General features: G+C 51.6%; 1 pseudogene; it reads left to right on the plus strand.

The window, feature by feature from the left end:
• Positions 1 to 6,174: 6,174 nt before the first annotated feature.
• LOC118989202 (protein phosphatase 1 regulatory subunit 15B-like) lies at positions 6,175 to 9,642 on the plus strand (annotated as a pseudogene).
• The last annotated feature ends 245 nt before the right edge of the window (positions 9,643 to 9,887 follow it).

Raw genomic sequence — 9,887 nt, forward strand, 5'->3', positions numbered from 1 at the left:
GGGACTGACATTTTAAAAATGGGATGTGATTTCTACAGTGACCACGCCCACTACAGCCACCTTAGCTTCTGGGGCTGTGCTCTTTCCACACCCCTGGTTGATCTTGCCAGTTATTCTTGCCTAACATCAGGCCATTGTAAATAGATTTTTAGCAGCACCATGATAAACTCTTTTAAAAAAAGATTTGATTTATTTAGGTTTTAGAGAGAGGGGAAGGGAGGGAGAATGAGAGGGAGAGAGACATTGATGTGTAAGAGAGACATCCATCATTTGCCTCTTGCGTGCCCCAGCTCAGGCCTGTGTTGTGACTGAGAATCGAACTGACGACCTTCCCATTTGTGGAAGGAATGATGCCCAACCTGCTGAGCCACCCTGGTCAGGGTGCCATGATTCACCCTTGAGGCAGGGAATCCAGAGCTCAAACTACTCCCTTCCCAGTGCTTTCCCCTTAGAGACTTCTGAAGCCTCCTAGGAAACTCTAGGGCTCCTGGGACAAGCAGGAATTTCTGTATCTAGTCCACCTTTCATATGTTAGAGACAGACAGGCCCAGAAAAAAAGTGACCCCAAAAGTTACCCAGGCAGGACAGGGAATAGTCACCAAGCCTGCAGAGCCAAGGTCTGCACTCAAAGCCTTGAGTTCTAGTCCAGAAGACCCCACTCACCTGCATGTCAGACTCACTGGGTGTTTAAAATCAGTGCATTTTTAGGCACTGCTCCAAACAATTTCCTAGGTCTAGAGTGTGGTCCTGGGATGAGACGTTTAAAGAAACACCCAAGTGGTGGCTGCGGCTGTTTTCCCTATAACCAGGCATTTACATGCAGGGTGTGTGGCAGCTTTATTGCAGGCAGGGATGAGTCCCTCAGGGGTATAAGCCGGTCGTCACTGGCTCTGCATGTCCTTCTGGCACCAAGAGCTAGAGGTGCTTCCTCAAGTGGCAGGTTGCGTGTGACCCCGTGGTATCGTCTGTTGGTCGTGCCCATGAGGTTCCCCCCACATTCCTATAGGTGAGGCGTGCACATACCCAGCAGCAGGTGCAGACAGGCGGTCCCCTTAGTGATCGCCATCTGGATGAGTAGACTGAAGGAAAAACCCTCGGAAAACTGTGTGGTGGAATTTCTTCCCTTTTTGTTTTCTTATTTCTGGTGTCTTAAATATCGTGTTTAGTTAAATACAGACACAAACCGAGCACAAACATCGTGGGCAGAAAAGCCAACACAGCGCTCTGTGCCTCGGCGGCTGCTTTCAGGTAGGACGGGGAAAACAGGGCTTGCCGCGTCTGCAGGTGTTCCTGGCGCTTCTCAGCGCATGTCACCCTAGTCCTCCTTAGGACGTCTCTGAAAAACTCGCTTGTTCCCATCTTAGAGAGAGGTAATCAGGTGGATCAGGGTCACAGAAAACTGGTGACAAGGTTGACATGAAACTACAGACTGCAGGTCTTAGCTACAGCCAGGTCTAACCTTGTTCCTGGGCCCTGGGGGAGGGGCCCCAAGAAAGAAGACGGAGCTTGTGGTCCCAGACTAAAGGAATCCGGAACGGAACTCCAGCCACCTGGGCTTGTGTTTGTTAGGATGATTAATAAGGGGCATTGGAAAGGTAATCGTCTGTGTAAACCACTTCCCAGCCCAGTGCCATGTCCGCCTGGCCTCTGGGTAGTACTTGTTGCTGCCTTCACAGTGACAGCGGGGAGATGGGGCTCATCTGAGCTCAGCTGCCAGGGCGGCCCTGGGGACAGGTGCCCCTGGGGACAGGTGTCCCCGAGCAGCTGGCCCAGTCAGTAATTGGGGAGGCGAGGCTTCCGTCCTGAAAATCTGTTCTTCCCAGATTGTCGTGGTTTCCGTTTTATTCCCGGTGCTCACCCCCGGTCACCCGCATGCTCTCTGGGCTCTGGGAATCAGCAGAAAGTGAGCGCGGCTTTCCTGGTTTTCTGCTGCTCTGGAATCCGAGCCAGGGCTGGTGCAGCGGTCGGGGTTGTGAGGCAGGGTCTGGCCATCTCATGCAGACCTGCTAAGCCCTGTGAAAGGGGGAGGTCCCCTCCCACCCCACCCCAAGCTTCATAGAGTAATGCCCGGCAGTAAGCCACAAGGGGTGGGGGGGCCACTCCAACGGGGCTCCGTGGGAGCGAGGAGGCAGGAAGGGCCCTTTCCCTGCAGAGGGGCGCAGCTGGGGAAGGGAGCCGTGAGCTCACCGCCCCAGGCCTCTCCAGGCTTCTAGGACATGGCACACGGAGGTTACTTATGGAATATCTTTTACATCTATAGGATCCTTGGAGGGTCGTTAGGAGGCAAAAAGGCCCTGAGCTTGCCAAGTCTCTCTGCTTCTGTGGGCAGGGCAGGTGCTAGGCTAGACAACCACCTGTAAACCAGAAACACGTTCTGCCGCTGGTCTCCCCAGTGGAAAGCCCTGGAGCCCTTATTAGAGGGAAGGGCATTTCCTGATGGTGTTTTTGTGTTACGCCTTAGTTCTATTCAGCGAAGCGGGTTCACTGGACCTCCCAGGGCAGGACTGGGGACAGGTTTAGTGAGGGGCACGATGGAGGAGGGGAACCAGGAAGATGACCTGGTCTTGATGCCTGTTCCTGAGATGGGAAGAAAGCGTGCTTGTGGGCACTGGGCAGAAGCTCAGCTGGGGCTGGAAGAGCTGGCGAATCTTGTCACTGATGCCCCGTGCCCGCCTTCCGGGTGGACCAGGCTGCCATGCTTGTACTTGCTGATTCCCCACAGCACCGGGGGCCTGTGGGGCTGAACCCACTGCCTGCCTGCCGCAGGTGCTCCCTCCCACTGCTGCTGTCCCAGTCGGCCGTCGTCACTTCTGGCTTCTCTGATGTGGCTGAAGTTGGCCTCCCTGGAACTCCGTTCTTCATCTGGCTTTGGATTCTGCTCCTCGCGTCGTGCAATGGGAGATGCATGGTTCGGCCCCCAGGAGTCCCGGAGTCTTCATTTGTAAAACCTAAGTGGTGTCAACACTTAATGTCAGTAACCTGTAGGTTTCGCAAATTTGGTGAATTGCTTCCGACATCACAAATGTGGTGATGGAGGCAGTTGCAGTAAGAGGCATTTTTCAGTGAGTGAAGATGCTGCGGTCTGATGACCCGGGGCTCCACAGGTAGAGAGAAAGGAGTCGGCTGATCGCTGGGGCTGGAAGGACTCAGGGCTAAGCCTAGAATTGGGGCTCATCCCTGCATGAGTGTACTGGTGAAGAAGCCCAAGGGTGGCCTGCACCTTGACCTCCAAGCCATTAAGCATCAGCAGTGGGTTGATGACCCCTCCTGGTCCCATCTGAGACAAGGAGCTCTTGTTCCAAAAGGACTAGTCCGAGTTAGGAATGTGGTAGAATACCGCAGGGTTGAGTTGCCCTTCCCCACACATGCTGGGGCCTGAGCAGTAAAGAAATTTACTGCTCACCCAAGGAGAGGTCTCCCACTGTCCCCAGCCACAGGGAGGCAGTCACTAGGCCTTGACATGTCCTCCTGATGGGTGCCTTTGGTCCCCGGGGTATCCGCTCCACATCCAGAGGAGTCGGCCACATTGCCAGTCAACCACGGAGCCCCAGGGGGAGCCCCAACACCAGGCTCAGGTGAGCTTCCCTGGCTGGTCATGCTTCGTGCAGAGGTCACATGTCGTCGCCGGGAGGGCGTCACGCTGTGCACGGGGAACATTCCCGGACTCTGCCCTCTGTGCTTTTCCCTTGGCCGACTTCCACCTGCAACCTTTGGCTGGAAGAAACCATAACTGTTGGTATAACAACAGCGTTCAGTGGGTTCTGTGAGTCCTCGTGAATTACTGAACCTTAGGTGGTCGTGGCGCCACCCAGCCCCAATTGTATGGAAGGGGAGAATGTTTTGCCATCGGAATATCTTTCTAATGCTGGCTGCTGTGACTAAACTAACTGACCACAGACAGATCAGGTTGAACGTGAAAATTAAGAAAAAAGTGCCAGAGACAAGGGCTGTCAGAGGCAGGTTTCACAGCTGTGACAAACTGAGCTGGCTGGGGTCTCACCGAAACACTCTCTGCTCCCAGAACGAAGAGAAATCCCAAGTCACTCTGCAACTTTAAAGTGTAATTATGAACCCAATGACCATACTGTATTCTTGCCAGAGGGGAACTCTGACTTCTTTAGCTCAATGGGCATAGCATCTGGGTAAGTTGGAGGTGGAAAGGTGGGTTGGTAACAGGAAGAAGAGAAGAAACATATGATGAATCAGAGGATGGAGGTTTGGGTCCTGATATCATTTCGACTGCTCGTGACTTTGGGGAGGTCATTAATGTTGCTGGGTGTTTTCCCCATTGGGTGTCTTGCAGGCGAGCATTCATGTATTTAATAGGATGATGGGGCTCGAGGCAGGGAGGATGCTGGGAGAGAGTGAACATTTGGGAAGTTTCTCTGTCAGGGAATGTGTGAGGGCTTCAGTTACTATATTCTCCCTAGAAATAGAACCGACAGAAGAAAGAGAGAGGTGAAGGAAGGAGGGGCAGGAGGAGAGAGAGAAAGAAAAAGGAAGGAAGGAAGAAAAGGCAAGGAGGAGGAAGGGATAGAGGGATAGAAGGCTAGAGGGGTGGATCTATTTTAAGGAATGGGTAATGTGATTGATTGTAGGTGCTAGCAAGCCTGGAATCTGGAGGGTGGCCGACCAGCACCCTGGAAACCCAGGTAAGAGTTGATGCTGCAGACTTACCTCTGCATTCCTCGGCAGACTGGAGACTTGGCTAAGTTTTCTGTCTCGCAGTCTCGAGCAAGATCTCTCTTCCTCTTCAGGAAGTCTTTGCTCTTAAGGCCTTCAACTGATTAGACAAGGCCCACCCACTCAGGGAGGATCATCTGTTTTATTTGGCGTACCGAATTAAATGTGAATTGCGTCTTACAAATAACTTCACAGCCACATTAGACTGGCGTTTGGCCAAACAACTGGGTGCGGTAGACCAGCCCAGTCAACACGTGAAGTTGACCGTCACGCTTCTTCACTTAATGCTCACAGCAGCAGCCTCAAGTCAGCTTTCATGAAAAACAGCACGGGGGCGGGGCCTAAGGGCTTTCTGGCCCTGTCTGCCCATGATACCATGCTGCGTCTTGTCCATAATTCCTAAGGTCTCTCTACTGGGACATTTTACACTCTTTGTCGGAGACCCTTTTCCCCACTGTCCCCGTCCCCAGAAGAGCTGCTCGTGTGAACCCCTCCCTTTTGTCTAACAAGGTCATGGTCTACTAGGAGCCTGGAAAGCTTATGAGTAGCCAAAGACTTGACCGTGTGTGCAGACTGGGATACTCATCAGCTATGTCTTGACCTCTAAGTTTGAATCTCCCTCGAAGGGTTCAGGTGATACATCCATCCATTATCAGAGTCTTTTAAATATTCACGATGGTCAGGCATTATGAGGAGGACTGGGGATGGGATATGGTTAAGATACAGACCTTTTACAGTAGCGCAGTCTAGTCATTCTTGAGAAGATTATGATAAAATGAGCAAATGTTTGGAAAGGTGTTTGGTACTCGGAAATGCAGGTTCCACGCCCATGCTCATTGTAGCCAAACAATGCACCACCTTCCCACATTCTGTGAAAAGGGCATGGTTGACCTAGTTCTCAGTGTGATAGGGACCGAACATTGCATGTATTCTGAGCTGTATTTGCTGAAAAGTTTAAGAAGTATCCATCAATTGCTTAACCACCTGCAAAATCTCTGGGTCCCCAGACGAATTGCTAATGAAAGATCTGAGCTGAAACTCAACCGTGAGCTTCGCCGAAGAGAAAAAAGAATAAATACAAATGAGGAGTGTTATTACACGGGATTGATTTTTTTTAATGTGGTGCTAATAATAAAACTTTTACTAATGTTAGCCCAGCGAGGGCCCCATGGCCATTTTTGGGATGGGTGTGTCCCCGCACAGTGCTTGGCTTCGGGCTTGCAGGGACCATGTGACAGTCTGTCCCTGCCAGAAAGTCTCCCCAAGACCCAGAGAGGCCTGCGTCTTCTGCATGGTGGAGTGGCTTTGAGTGGGTTAGGACACCTCCCTTCTGCCCAGATGGGTGTAGCTGTGCTGTGCCGGTTTTCCCCCAACCAGCCTGGGGTGCCATCTCTGCAGGGAGGAGAGGGTAGGACCCTGTAGGCCTCTCTGGCCACACAGTCTGCACACCTCGTTAGATCCACCAAGGGCCGGCGGGGCGATGGAGTCGGCATGGGCTTGGCGAAGGGATGGCTGGTGACCCCCGTGGGCCCCCTGTTCCCGCTGCCCTTCTTCCCTCAGCCAGTGCCACCAGGCCCTGGCAGATTCCCCACAGCCCCTGCTGCTCCGGGGACTCCAAACCCGTCTCCTGGCCTGGCCTGGGGCTCGGACCAGCTACAGGATGGAGCTGCTTGCCCAGTGCTTCACGCTGCTCTCCAGACCTTCAGAGGCTGCTGACTTTGGTGCCAGCTTTGGGTGGGATGATTCCAACCAGATGAGGCTACAGCGCTCTGAGAGCCCTGAGGGCACTGGAGGAACCCACACCCCAGGGGCGCAAAAATCTCTGCGTTGGCTGCCCCTGGACCCCTCGGCCTGCTCAGCTGCCGGGTGTCCAGACTGGCCAGAGCAGGAAGCCCACTGGCCGTGCCCTGTCTCCTAATCCAGAGCTGCGACGTGGAGCCTGGGAAGAGCCTTGCGCCCTGTGGCCCCTGCCTTTCTCCTGGAGCAGCAGCTGTGGGGAGTGGAGCTGGTGTGGCGTAGCCTTCGAGCCCAGCTGCCTCTGACTAGGCGCTTAGCACTTCCTCCTCCGGGGTGGGGGGGGGAGGGGCGGGAAACATTCAGCAGCTGAGCGTTTCAGCGCCATCTCTATTTGCTGAACCCCTCTCTTCTGGACGGCCTTCTTGGGGTAGAGCCCAGCCACCAGAACAGCCTCGGAGGGGGTGAGCTACTTGGGTTCCAGACAGTAGTAAGCGCAAAGAGCGGCCAGCCCCTGAGGACCACCTCCACCCCAGCCACTGAATGTGCAGCCCACCTGCTCCTCCTGGCAGAGGTGCCCACCTCTTTCCGGAGAAGGCCTGCCAGAAATGCACCATATTTGCACGAAACCGTGGGACGTCCTTCATCAGGCTAGCCAGGGGCCAGGGTTACCCACCCCCGACCAAGGTCAAGGTTACTGCAGCCTGGAGGAGGAACGCCGCCTTCTGCCGTGGCACGTGCAGCCCTGCAGAGGTAGTCCGACACGGTGCGTTCCCCTGCTGGAGTCGTTCCTGGAAACGCCCAGGAACCCACCGAGGAAAAGTAGAATCAACTAAGGCGGCTCCTCTAGCTTCAAAAAATAAAAACAACCCAGGTTTCTTAAGAAAGCTGCCCATCTTGTGAGGAACCTAGGAAAAGAGCGCCTGGGGAGGACTGAGTTAAGTGCAGTTGACCCCTCACACATAGGGGGTGGCCTCCCCAGGTCTGCCAACCTGTAGCAACACACTGATAGATTACATTTTGGGGGGTGCACCCAGTGACCTCAAAACAAGTTCTGATTCAGGAGGCCAGGAGTGGGAGGAGGAAGCTGGGGATGATGGTTCTGACAGAGATAGCTGCTCTCAGAATCAGACCTTGAACGAGACTCTGAAGGGCTTCCCCTCTGAAACTCTTTCTACAGCATAGATCCTTATAATCCCCCGAACTTGACAGCAGCGATTCCAGCAGCTGCCAGAGTGTTCCTGCAGACCCTTCCAACTCAGAGGAGGATTTGCCCGACAAGCCTGATCTAGAGAATTCTCTCCCAACTTGAAGCCTCCCTGCGTCTCCTGGCCGTGGTTTCGGGGGAGGAAGATGACTGGGAATCCAGGGCAGATGAAGGCGAGCGTGTCAAACTGTGGAACTCTCCCTGTAATTCGGATGACCCCTAACCTTTTACAGTTTAAGGCTCCTTTTCAAACATCAGAGAAAAATCAGAAAGGCTGACAGGACCCAGAGAGGCCATCTGAGCCTGCGGTGGCCATGTCCGAGTGCCATGCCTTACTTTCCCGTATGGAGCAACTGTCAGAGAGCCCAGATGGCAAATGTCCGGACGTGGTACAGGGGGTGCGTTTTTTCTGGAGAGAGACAGGTGCATGTCACGAGGGGAAAGGTAACCTTCCTTGAAGAAGCTCCCAAGTATTATATATGTGGTAACGAGGATGGCAAAGGACCACGGGAGGAATTTTCAAGGGATGGATGCTAGCTCCAGAAATGAATTCAAGAAACAGAAGACACTATTGGATATCGCTTAGCATTTGAGCGCAGAGAAAGGATGTTTCATAAACTCCAGAGAGCATGCTTCCAAGGGCTTGGTGTTGGCAGCTGTGTTCAGATGGTTTGGCAGCCTCCGGCCCTAGCGTATGTACACTAACCCCCACGTCAGAGGTTTCTTCTAAAACAAAAATGGGCAGCTGTCCTGTGACTTTTTAGAGGCTATGTAACTTGGACCCAGCAACCTCGTTTAATATCGTTTTGCAAAATATCTCCCTCGGAAATATCCAGGTTTGAAGCCAAGCCCTGATGATGAGGGATGAGATGGTGTGATTTCTAATCCTCCCCTGTGTTATTAGTCGAATATGTTTTTGGATGCTCTTTATTTGTTGAGGTGAAAAGGGAACCTTTTAAGGTGTAATTTTTGCACTTTCAAACTTCTCTTCTTGGGAAACCATAATGGTTCAAAGCCCAGTTGCCGTTTTAATTTAAATTGTGTGTACACGTCTAAAAAGTTAGGGCTCTTTTATCCCCCTCCAACATTCTGAAATTAATGGGCTTTTCTGTTTTCTTGGTATTTTCTTATTTCAGTGATTTGGTCCTTCGACCTTAAGTCTCAGAAAATAATCTTGTATATGCCACCAACTTAAGATACATCATCTTGTGCCCCTGTTATTTTTCTTCTAAAATAACTTGGGTTGAAAATGTGTGGTGGGTTTTTATTTCTAGGTTAAGTTCTGTCCAAGACATTTCCAAGGACTGCCACGACACCAACGTGTGTGGTACTCTCTGTTACTTTGGCAAAGCTCCAGGTTTTTGCCAGATTCTGACATTTAATATATTTCATTTCTGTACAAACTTTTTTGGAGCGGATTCTGTATATGTTATGGTCGTTTCCAGTTAAATGGTTCTTTTTATCTTTTAACAGATGGAAGTTGTTCTCAAAGACAGCAGAAAGTAATAATTATATCACAGGCATTGATTGTTTTAAAGCTAAGAGTGTAGAGTTTTCGCAGGAATGAGATAGGAGACGTGGTTTGTTGTTCGTGCGCTCAGCGGGAAACCAGCACTATTAACACGCAGCCTAGGCCCTGCCCCTTTGCAAGCCTGTCTGCGTGACACTGTGCACTTGGAAATGGGCAGGTCCAAATTTTCCAGTTTAGAATGTACAGTAGAGTCTCCAGTCAGTATCCGCGTCTATTTCAATAAAGAGAGAAGGGCTAATGAGAGAAACAGGGCCTATACTTTGAGGAAAGGATAGAGCTATAGGTTTAACCACTAGAAAGTCTTCGTATCCATAGTGCAACATTTGCTTTGGAATCCAAGTTCTTGCAGTGACTGGTTGTGCCGGGGTTTTTTAGCTAGCGCTCTGTGGTGCGCATCTGTCAGGTTGAAGGAGTGTGAACCAGCTCCGTAACGGTCTGTTTTTGTTCCTCATGCCTCTTGTCACAGGTTAATGGAAAACATGAGTAGAATAGATGACCTCTTAATTTTTAACTAGTTTCAATGTCGGGCCAATTTTTCACCGGAAGCGCTTGCAGAGGTACTACCTCAGTTAGTCATCTACCTGGTCATTATTTCATTTCGATCTGGCCAACTCCAAGAACTGCCTCTGGTGTTAAAATATATGTTCGTACATAAGCATACTGAGAGGGCAACAACATAAAAGTTGGCCAAATTTTTTCAGGGCCCTTCGTTAAGAAAATCGTAGAAAATGC

Source organism: Sturnira hondurensis, unplaced genomic scaffold, assembly GCF_014824575.4.
Source record: "Sturnira hondurensis isolate 20B ecotype Veracruz unplaced genomic scaffold, ASM1482457v3 Scaffold0006437, whole genome shotgun sequence".
NCBI classification, from domain to species: domain Eukaryota; kingdom Metazoa; phylum Chordata; class Mammalia; order Chiroptera; family Phyllostomidae; genus Sturnira; species Sturnira hondurensis.